Source organism: Pteropus medius, unplaced genomic scaffold (genome assembly GCF_902729225.1).
Source record: "Pteropus medius unplaced genomic scaffold, Ma_sr-lr_union100, whole genome shotgun sequence".
NCBI lineage: Eukaryota > Metazoa > Chordata > Mammalia > Chiroptera > Pteropodidae > Pteropus > Pteropus medius.
Window position 1 is genome coordinate 5,095,830 of NW_024353517.1, and position 11,535 is coordinate 5,107,364.

Here is an 11,535-nt window from a genome sequence, read left to right on the forward strand (position 1 = left end):
AGAGAGATAAGAGATGAGAGAAGGGCGAGAGGCAAGGTTCAGAGAGAGCAAGCCAATACAAAGACCCCATCCTTTCCCTCCCTCTTCCACTCGGCAGACACTACGCAGCCCATTCTCTCGCTTACACACACGGGCAAACTCCAGCCCTGCGCGCCGGAGCAAGCTGGCACAGATTTGCCCACCCCCATCATACCGTACCTGTCTGCCAGGGAACGCCCACCCGGGGCTGTCGGGCCCGCACCGCTGCCCATCCGCCTCCAAGCCCCCGCAGGCTCGGCGGAGGCCCCGTGGTAAGACTGTGGCAGCCCTTAATTTGTTTGCCTTCAAATAAAACTTTCCCTGCACCTCGGTAGCTAACATTGTATGTGCCCTTTTTTTTTTCCTGTTAAGCTGTCAAGGCAGGGGGCAGTGAGGGGAATGGCACAGCCCTCTCATTCCCGGAACGTAGTCGATCTCAGCTCAGCGGATTTCACAGAACGCTCTCTGCCTATCGCCGGCTCCAACGAGAAGTAACTTTCCAGGAAGCTGCCGGCCCCCGACGGCCTCCAGGATCTCTGCCTGCGCAGCGGGCCGCCGGGGATTCACCGAGGAGGGGGGGCCGCCCGCGGAGGCTCGCGGGGAATATGGCACACTTTCCCCTAAATCCCTCGGCCGCGCCCTATCCACGGACTCTTACAGCTCACTTAGTCCAACTCTTCCCCTATGACGATTTTATAAATGACGACTCTCAGACAAGTTAGTAGCAAAGCCAGTATAAAATCCAGGATTTGGGGTGAAATCCGAGGCTCATTTCATGACTTCCAGTTGCCCAGTCCCGGCGTTTGTTTGCCTGGGGCGTCATTTCTTTTTCTCTTTTTGTTTGGCTCCCAACCCCCAAGAGAGTGGTTAGGCGAGCCGTCAAGGTCAAAAAAGATGGAGTCCCTAGGGCTGAGGGTCTCCATTCAGCGCTCATAGCCGAGCTGGAGGAAACTAAACCGAAAGCCCCTTTCTGCCTACGTTAGCAAGTAGTGGAACCCAGCTCGGCTCGGTTTCCGCTCTAAATCTTCAGAATTGGAGCTGCCAGGTCAAACCTGGACATGTTTTGAGATTTCCGAATTCACTTTCTCCGAAACCGTAGCGATATGGTTAGGATTCAGCAGAGGCCCGGGCGCGGACCCCACCGCGCGCTCCGAGGTTGCCTCGCCTTCCCGTGGCCTCCCTCGAAATTATAACTCCCCGGGAGCCATCTCCTAATTGGTCTCAGTAGCCGGCTCCGAGAGGCAGTTTCGGGGGCCTGGGGTGGGGGATGGGAGGTGCAAAAGAAGCTGCCTTCAGGCCTCAGCTGCGTCCTAAAACCCGCGATAGTGACACACGCCTCCGCGCATCGCATCAGCGGCGGAGATGAGGTCAATGTCCGTTCATTAAGACCGGGCCTTTTCAGCCTCATAAAATCTGACTTGAAAGCTTTCTCATCCCTTTCCCCGGTGGAATAAACGTGAAAGCGAAAGCTGAAATTTAATATGGAATGGGGTGAGAATCCAGGAACAGAAGTTAAAATTAAGTAAATGCATTTATTGTAAATTAGGAGTCCCGTGGTTCCGGGAGCTCAAACCTAATCATGTTTTATCATGGACTAACACTAGAGGGAGCCCTCCATCAAGGCTGGAAACCAACAAGCCTCTCGTCGCCCCGCCCCTCCTTCCCATTGACCTAGTTTAGACAGTCTCAGGATCTGGAGAAGTCCTTCCGTTCCCCTCTCCTCCTCCCCCCCCCCCCGCCCAATCCCGGCTTTTGGATTATTGGTAATCTAATAACTACAGTAACTCGCTGAGAAATCCAAAGGAGAGTGGAAGTGCAAAACACTGTTTAGAGGCAGGGCCGAGGAATTTTAATAAGGCTGGAGCTGCCGCAGTGAAACCCACATTAAGGATCCTGCCGAAGCGCTCCCTTTCTCCGCAGCATCTCAGCTAAACAGCTACTCCGGTCCTGTCACAATGGTCCAGCGGTAGCGGGTGGGCTCAAACCACGGAGTTGTTTTTGTTGGGGTGGGGTGGGATACTCCGCGCTCTTGGATAGGGGGAGGGAGGGGGAGGGAATTGACAGTAGATGAAAGCTTATTTGGTAACGTGGTGGCCTCGGCAGTCGTTTTGGGTGACCGAGGTGTTCAGGGACATTATGTCCTGACTTTCATTTATATCACGTTTCCTGCCAACAGCGCTCTTGCAAGCCCGCAAGCTTCTAGGAAATGCAATAAAATAGAGGGATGTGTTTTATCACCAAGATCTGAAGAGGAGCTGCAGAAGGGACGCTCCCCATGAGCCCAGCTCGCTCGCGACAGCCTTCCAGAAAGGGCCGGCAGACAATGCCAGCAAACCACGTCCCCGGGCAAAGATATCTCAGCCATCCTGGCTGGATCTGGCTCGGCCTTTGTAAAAAGGCTGGCAGGGGAGGGGAGCGGCATGATCTCCCCAAGCAAACAATGCCTTTAAAAATCCGATCTGGAAAGAAATCAGCCAAGGTCTTTATTCACGTTAATGAAGATGGAAGGCACTAACTGTCCTTGGAAAGCGATGAGTCAAACTTGACCGCTCTTCAAACACGTCCCTAGATTCGTTTCCAACCCGAACAGAGGCGCATTTCTCTGACGCGGCCTCCAACAGCTCCCGCAGTGGGAGAGGCTGAACTCAATTCCGGCGGACCAGGGTGGTGGAGACAACAGCGTCTCCCGCGGGTGTGCGAGCGGGCCGTCGCTAGGGGCCGCCAGCACGCGGACGCGCCTTTGCCATCTTAAGTTTTGAGCTCGAGAAAGAAAACTTTGCTATGAAGCTGCTATGGCACATTCTAAGGGGATTACGCTCTACCTGTCCATGTGACCCACCCACGCATCTGATTTCTCTCCAAACCACTAAGCAGAGTTCAGAAAGAAGGGAAAGAAAGTGATTTCAGGATCCAAATGCAACAAGGAGCATCCCTGCATGTCTAGGGACTGGGCCTTCATCACAGCCAAACCCCCGAGATCTGAGACCTCCACCCTTCAGCACAACAGAAGCCTTTTCATGTCTGTTACTGAAAATCTTAGGCCATACTTTCTAAACAAATTTCTCCAAGACAGCTGGAGAGCCATTTCTAACTACGGTGACCTGAAAGGTTGAAACCATGGCTCTAACTACTGTTCCTTTCTCTTAGATGCCTCAAAGGAGCAGAGATAAACTTGACTTTGACTTTCAGTCACTGACTTGGAAACTCAGAAGCTTAAAATCTGGTGCCGGCTAAGTCACTAACTCACCATTAACAGGCCCCCTCGTCAGGCCTGTTTCCTCAACTGTAAAGTTGTATGTTCTAGAGCTCCCATGGCATCCCTCTACTACCGACTTCCTCCTGGGGAGAAGCCACAGCGACAGAGAGAGAGAGCGTGAACAAAACGGGTTAATTAATGGTTCTCTTAGGCAGATGTCCATCGCCAAGCAATCGTGGACCAAGCAAGCATCCGGAAGCTTTCTAATTTTCAACTATCTTACCAAAACTTTGGAGGTCGGATGTCATCCTCATTGGAGGGTGCCCTCTCTGTCAGTCTTATCACCTAGTCGGGATACTGGGGAAGGGGAGGGGAGAGGGGCGCGAAGGTGACGCGGTCGGCCCACCGCCCAAGGCGGGGAACTAGATCAAGACCTACCACCAGGTGGCAGACTCAGTCCGTCCGAAAATCACCGCGCGGCCACAACCTTCCACACCCGACTGACAACCCACAACCTTTTTTTATTTTTTTGTCTGTTAGCGGGAGGGAGTTGCCTCCATAGGCAAAGCTGGAAAACATTTAATATACTGGCTGTAATTCCGTTCTTCCCGCCTCTAACAACCACAACACAGTATCTGAAGCTGAGTTCATGTATTATACGTTGATTTTTCCAGCCCGAAAGGCTGAATGTATTGGGAAGGAAAAGAAAAAGTGCACTTGTCTTCAAAAAACAGAATGACACTCAATAGTATTTAGAAGAGCTCCCTTCCAAACACTGGTCGACCAGCAAAGAAAGTCTTGAATAAACTCCTGATCCTACGCAGGCTTGTAGCGTTCCGCAAAGCCGGCGTGGGGGAGGGGAGACAAGTATCGTCTTTTGGTAGGGCTGCTTATCCCGGACTGGGAGGCGGAGAAGGCTGGGAGGAGCCGTCCTGGCTTCCAGTGGGGCGAAGAGAAACCAGCCAGCTTTGCCACAACACAGCACCCTCGCTCGGATCACTGCGGCGGCGTTCCCACTTGTTGCGCAGAGCAGGAAACCGACACGCACCACACTACTTCTACAGGGCTCCAAACCCAGCTACAGACCAGCCTACCATTGTCCCACGCCATCCCCAAACCTCCTCCACTTCACACTCCCACATACACCACCATCACAGCCAGCAGAACTACAGGATTTCCAGTTAGTACTTTTTTTTACGCCAAAATACTTCTCTTCCTATCGATGTCAGACAAGCAGCAGAATTTAGAAGTCAAGGCCAAAGAGAAGGAGGACTGGACTACGTCTGCCTGGAGAACTCGCCTACTTAAAGCCAACCTAGGCAACCCTCTTCTCTCCTTCACTCTTCACCTCCTCTTCTCTCTTTCTCTGCCCTTCTCCCACTCTCTCTCTCCCTCCTCCTCCCTCCCTTTCTCTCTCTTTCTCCATCCCTCCCCTCGACCGCGGGCGCACACATGCACACCCAGACACACACTCATTGAAACTACTTTGCCTATTATGACACCATCCTAGCTGGAAAGCTTTTTTTCCCTCTCCACTTGAGAGATCAGCTGCAAAGTCCGTTTTGAAAAAGTTAGTTTTATCTTCCCTTCCTAAAGGGTAAAAAAAAATTCCTCATAAGGTCATTTCACAATATTTTTTAAATATTTGACTTTTGCACATAGTTTCACCCACCGAGGGGTGGCGCTGCCGCACCGCCTCCTCTGAATCGCAAGTTTTCACAACAAAGTGGGTTGTGAGTGGCTACCGCGCAGCGGAGAGAGGGAAGGAAGGATTTTGACATCTAGTTTTGGCTACCATTTACTCAACCAATAACTGGAACTCTTCAAGGTTCAGGAAACAACAGCTTAATAGTATAGAGTCCCATTCTTGTCCACCAAACCTAGAATGAATTCGACTGTCTTTTTAAGAAAGCATAGGGTCAAACCCTTCAAAATCTAGCACAGAGGAAAAGGCCAGTTGGAGAATTCCTGCTTCCTCTGACTGCCATCTACCTCAAGATGCCCAGTTTTCATAAACAGTTTCTAGCCTTACTGTCACTATCAACAGACCCTTAAAATCAGCCAATGTTTGGGCCTGCAGTTTTGGAGTCTTCCAAATAGTAGGATATTGGAAATTTCTATTTATAAATGGGAGAGGGGGATATTTCCAATCTACGGGTTTCTATTTTGGCCTAAAGACTCCACTGCAGTCATTTTAGTAAGGGAATGCCCATCTCCAGTGCTTTCTTTCCATTTCCTCCTCCCCCAGAGACAAATATCTTTTCTCTTTTCTTAAGTATCTTTAAAAAAAAAAAAAGTATATATTTTAAAGTGAGAATGTGATTTCACCTCGTTTCTTTGAGCTCATGTTTGCTACCTCCAGGAATAGCGTGTGGACTAGGGCCAGATGAACTTCAACTTGGGCTGCAGATTTACGAGGTTCTGTTCCAGTGCCAAAGACTCTCGGTAGTAAATAGTGAACAAAATAGATACCTGTCTCCTGACAGATCTCGCCGGTTCCCCTCTTTTTAAAAAGTTATTTATTAAAACCACATACACCTTGCAAAGAAAAAGGGAAACTGGCAGTCTCTCTGGAGGAAGCCGGTGGCATTGCTCAGAGCCACAAACTGTATTTCTAAACAGCCCTTTCCCTGGTTCCCTCTCTCCTTTTTTTTTTTCCGAGAGAAAAAAAAAATGTCAACTGACACTTACTTAAAAAAAAAAAAAAGTAAAGCATTACAAGATTTTCTCCTGGAAAACATAAACTGAGTGAAAAAAAAAATACATAAAAGATTAAATCAGAGTCCTGGGGGATGAGGGGATGACCAGCTCCCCGAGACAGAGACCCAGTAACAACTCTAGACTTTCAGCACTCTGTTTGGGGGTCATTTCCCCTGCTCAGCTGTCAGGACCTCCACCACCAATCTTAACTACTGAGAGAAGGAATACAACATAAAAGGGGTCCTTTTCATTTTTTTTTTTTAAACCTGTTTTGTTGTGTTCTTGTTTTCCCTGGATGAGCTTTAAAACTCATGATTGCAACACTAGTTCCATTTTTCGCCAGAGTTCCAATAACACGGCATCATATAGGCAACGCAATCCACAGTTCTCAAGACATTTACCACGGACACTACATCCGGCAGCAGGGAGGCCCCTCACTCACGCTGCCCCCGAGCGCAGCTGATTTCCGAGGCTCCAACTCCCCACCCGTTCCCGCCCTGGGCCGCCGCCGCCGCTTTCTCCCATTCCTACTCCCTCGAGGAGAGCCACAGGTTGCAAATCCAACCAACCTCGCAATCCGTTTTTGCAAAATCACTCACAAAGATCTCCCTTTCGCTCTTGCAACCCTTCCCCTCCCCTCTTCCCGCGCCGGGTCGCCGGGCCAGAGCCACAAAGTGTCCTTCTCTCTTCCCGGGTCTCGCACGTAGGAACGTGGGCTGGGGCTGTTCATTTTTCCCCTCGCCTAGTGCAAAGACCTCGGGAATTTGAAGCTTGACGTCGGCTACTCTCGGCCCACAAATGTCTATTTACAAAGCTTGCACCATGGGAAAAATAAAATAAAATTTAAGAAAGGGGGAACAGCCATTGGGAGCTAACACCGAGTCACGCAGCGCCCAAAATACAAACACTGCGACCGCCAAGAAATCCCGCCGCCTTCCCGCTCGGCTGGGCTGTCCTGTGAAGGTTCCCGGAGTCCCCGCACGCTGAACAGCACCGCAGGTGCAAACGCTCACCCCTTTCCCACCCACTCCGCAAATCCATGTCCCGCCATCAGCTTCTCTCCCTAGGATGGAGAGAGAGCGCGCGCGAGGGTTCCCGATTCCCTCGACTTCAACCAAGAAAGAATAATTTTCAAAGTATTCAACATCCCCGCCCCCAGGCAAACTAAACCTCCCCCGAAACATAGGGGAAGGGGACACCAAAACACTCGCATCTCGTTAGGAAGATCATGGCTCTGAAAGGAAAGAGTAGAAACTATACTTCATCTGGATTTATGGGGCGGGGGGGAAGGGGGTGGAAGAAAAAACAAAAAACAAAAAAACACCAAGGAGTTCGCTTGCATTTTTCCTCCCAAATCTCGGCTCAGAGGCAGGGAATCTAGAGGACCGAGGTCGGTGGAAGGGAGCCAGCGGGACGAGCGAGCAGGCAGCCTCCCTCCTTGCCTCCCGGAGTTACCAAGAAGGACGGGAGAGGGGAAGGAAGGAGAGGCGAGGGGAAGGTGGAGGGAGGGTGGGAAGGCGAGGCTGGAGCGAGGGAACAAGAAAGGCAGTTTGCAAGCTAGAAAAGAGAGAGAGAGAGAGAAACAGCCGCACGAATCCAGCGAGATCACAAGCCGTACGCAAGCAGGCAGCAGAAAGAGCGAGAGCGCGAGCGCGCGTCCTCTCCGCAGTCTAGGGCCAGACAGCCCCTAGACTTGCCCGAATCACCCCCCAAACACTGTCTCGTCCTCTCTGCTTCGGCCGCCCCCTAAGTCCCCTCCTTCCTCTCCTCCACCTCCTTTTCAAAAACCAAAACAACACAAGGGAGGGTGGCAATAGCCTCCCCAAACCGGCCGATTTACTCAAAGACAACAAGAATAAAATAATAAATACATAAAAATCTATATCCTAGAGTGGGAGAGACGTGGGACTAATCTTCGGCATTTATTTTAACACCTGACAGCTAGAATAAATAATATATACATTTATATCAATAGATACACATAGGAAACTTGGAGCCAAAGCATTTGGCAAGAGCGGAAAAAAAAAAGAATTAAAAGGTAAAATTATGATCATGAGCAGCGGCGGCGGCAGCGGCACCAGCGGCAACAGCGGCGGCGGCGGCAGCAGCAGCAGCGGCGGCAGCAACAGCAATAATCACCTGGTGTCCGGCCTTTCCTAGAAACTTCTTGCATCACCACTTCTAAGAACCCCAGTTCTAAGAATCAACAGAGCTCAATTCTCGGAATTTGAGCTGCGGACTTTACCACTGCTACATGGCAGGGGAGGACCCGGTGTCAGTTCTCCAGGACTTTTGCCTTCCCTGGCCCATAAAAAGCCCTCAAAACCAAAATATTTTTTTATTTTCCGGCATATTTCGAGGTCTTCACAGACCATGCGTCTCAGATTTGGAGATTCCAGTTCAAGGCTCGAGGGGCCAGACGGTGGTCCTCCCTCCCCGGACTCAAGACGATGGTACGACCTGCTCCGCCACCGTCACGTGGGCGCCCCCTCTGTGACGTCGACATCTTCGCTGTAGCAAAGCTCGGCCTCTGGAATTCTGAGAACTAATTTGCTATTCGGTGACATAAGAGGGGGAGTGCGCTTTGCTTCCCGGGGTCTGGGGCTAATTCTTCCTCTCTTATCCGTAAACTCGGCTCCTCGAACTAAATTACACAAAAGGGAGCGAGGTTCGAACCATTGGAAAAAGTCTTATAGATAGTAGGTTTAGAGGCGAGCAAGAGAAAAAAACAATACACACTACAGCTCTTTCCAGCTAGAATATTAGGCACCACGAGAAAAATATTTGCCAAGCAGTTTTCGGTGGGTTTGTTTGCTTATTTTTATTTGGGACAGTTTTTTCCTTGTTGATGTGGTGGCTTGAGATTTTTGGTTGTTGTATTTTGATGATTTTCGGATTTTGCTTATGATTTCTGCCTTTTGCAAGTTTATGGTGTTACGTAAATCTTAAGATCCCGCATCGTTTGGATTTTGTTTTGTGCGTGTTTGTGTTTTTCCCTATCTAATCTCTCGAGCATTTTAAAGAAGATGGCTATTTTAATACTGATGCTCTTGAAAGAAGCTGAAATTTTTGGTTGTATATAGCAATCCCAACCCCCACTTTTGGGGGGGGTGCAGTTTTCTTTTTCTCCTTGGACTTTTACTGAGCGGAGGCTCTCCTGCACTTGAGAGATGTATTCAAAGGATTTGTTTTGGTTTGGTTTGTTTCTTTCCAGGACAGCAAGTGGTGGGTTTACTCTTTCTGTTATTGTAGACTCTTAGGAAATTTCTTGCTGCAAGCAATGTGTGTGTATTTGGGTATGTGTACGCATGTGTTCTACAAAATTCTGTGAGCCAAATACCTGTTTGTGCTTTGCTTTTTCCTAAAGTCTTGATCCCTCCTCCCTAACCCCTGTTCATTTCAAGGTCGTTGTAAAAAAAAAATCTCTTCTGTCTGTGTTTTAAGCCATCAGCCGGAGGGAATTCTAAAGGCCTGCGGCGCCAGTATCACAGATACTGCGTGTATTTAGAACAGACTGTGCTACAACCACAACGCCTGCACGCAGTACAGTTTTCTTAGCTTTCAAGCTGAGTTGGGAGAAGGAGAAAGGGGAAATCTTTCTATCTTCCTTTCTTTTTAAAGGCAAATGCTGTGCAGAATCATTTCACTGTGGGCCTTGGTTTGTTTATTCAGAACTGCCAGTTTCCCTATTTAAATGTTGGTTGGGGTTTTTTCCCCTCCTACTCATCCCTGAATGAGGGAGACTCTTGTTTCTTTTATGTCTCTCTCTTAAAAGAAGGGTGTGAGGGGAAAATAATATTTCAGATTCCTCAAGAATTAACCCAAAATGTTTGGACCAGAAGCAGCTTTCAAAGGTCAGGCTGTTCTGAGCCTTGGCAATGAGAGTCCTTCAGGCGACTCATTAAATTACAGATGAGTTCTTAAAGGTTCCACGAAATTTCTGCACATGTTAATTTCAAATAAAGATATCTCCCAAAATAATCTACCTCTCAAATTGCAAATTTGGGTTTATAATGGAGAAGTGAGCAGAGCTATGAAAGATTGTTGGCTGTTTCCTGGGATATGTGTGATCTCTTTCCGAAAACAAGTCCATAAGAAGTTTAAATTTATTGCTGAAAATGCTATCACTGATGCGGTTCCCCCCCTCCCCGCCCCCTTTTAAAAAGGCTCTATTGGAGGGTTTTAGAACCAGGAAAGGTCCAAAGCGATTATTTTCCACAAGGGCTGGAGCTTAGGAAATATGCATAAGTGCCTGTCCCTGTGAAATCTGAATATTTTAATACTTATTTACAGATGGATTACTGCAGCCTCTGCAGAAAAGCCTGTCTTGTGAATGATTTTTGAAAATATATATAGGCCTAATCCTGTCACTGTTGTTGAAATGTACATTTTACCCCCAAGGCACTAGATATTGTCAAGTGCATATTCATTCAGCCAGAAGCTAACTATCTGCTTTTTTGTTTTCTCCTTACCCCTCATTTTCCAAGAGTTTTAAATGAATCCCACTGGATTCAAAATGACACTCTGATTTTGCTGAAGTGATTTTCTTTGTGTGTATATGTGTGATTTTTTTTTTCTATGTTTCATGATCAATAAGAACTTTAGGGTTTCTCAGGTGTATCTATATGGTTTGGAATGTGCATCATATTGCTGTGCTCTATTAGTGATCCTACAATGAGATTTTATGATTTTTGGTTACTTTTCTTGTCAAAGTTACTTTTCTTGCCTCAGGGGTGGTCCCTCCTCCCACCCAGCCTTAAACACGCACAGCTTGTCAGCTCCTGCGTTTTCTTTGCCACTCCAATCTTATCCCCATGGGGGCGCTGCAGAGCAAAGGGAAATCTGCTCCCTCTGTTAGTAGACCCAGTCAGAGTGGGGGCTGGGAAGGAATGCACCCTTCTGGTACCTTAGACCTCTTTAATTCTCTACAGGGAGCCTTTGCACAGAGAAGCCACCAGGACTGGTTAATAGATAATTAACCCCACCTTCTCAGCACCTTATTTCTGGAACCAAGTGCCAGAGTCTCACATTTCTTTTCTTTCTTTTTTTTTTTTTTTTTTTTTTTTTTTTTTTTTTTTTTGGTCAAAGTGTTTACACGAAAGATACCAAAACAGGAGATCGTTAAAGGAAAAAAAAAATTATTAAAAATATTCTAAAGATGCTTTTAGGTAGGTCATTTTCTACCGAAGGAATGATAAGGAAAATTGTGCACCCACCTCTCAATCTCTTTTCAATTCCAAGGAAAATAACTTTATCAAATTTTATACTGATTGAATTTCTTCCAGAATGTCCTTCCTTCTCTCATTTTTGATCTCTCTCCATTAGTAGCCAGTTGGCATCACTATACGAGACTCCCTCATTCCAGCAGTGCTGTTATAGGATTAAAGAAAGGATTGACTTGAATATATTCAAATTCTTTTAAATTATCCTGAAGAAGCTCTAAAGAGAGATTCTGTGTCTGGGGTCTTATGTGTGATTCCTGTAGACTTGGAGAGACTGTGTGTCACTCAGTCCTATGATTTAATGGTTACTGGCTATTAATATTCAGACTAGAGGACCAGGCCAGTCCTTTTGCCCTATGTACTAGGCATAGTAATAGATTCCTAATTGTAGCTGCTGGG

The 11,535-nt window shown here is 47.8% G+C and overlaps 1 protein-coding gene and 1 long non-coding RNA gene across 4 annotated transcripts in view; one reads left to right on the plus strand and one right to left on the minus strand.

Moving 5' to 3' along the window:
• BCL6 (BCL6 transcription repressor) overlaps nucleotides 1-8,146 on the minus strand; it is a 24,289-nt gene extending 16,143 nt beyond the window's left edge. The window contains exon 1 of one of the 3 annotated variants that reach the window (XM_039850884.1): nucleotides 8,054-8,146. The gene's annotated coding sequence lies outside the window, so the exon portion shown is untranslated. Of the gene's footprint in view, nucleotides 1-198; nucleotides 1,715-8,053 lie in introns of those variants that run through there. The other 2 variants (XM_039850887.1, XM_039850885.1) reach the window with 2 other exon arrangements.
• On the plus strand, nucleotides 1,756-5,713 carry LOC120593048 (uncharacterized). Its single transcript, XR_005650294.1, has 2 exons — nucleotides 1,756-1,991; nucleotides 2,195-5,713. It is a non-coding gene; the product is annotated as an uncharacterized LOC120593048 (long non-coding RNA).
• Nucleotides 8,147-11,535: the final 3,389 nt, after the last annotated feature.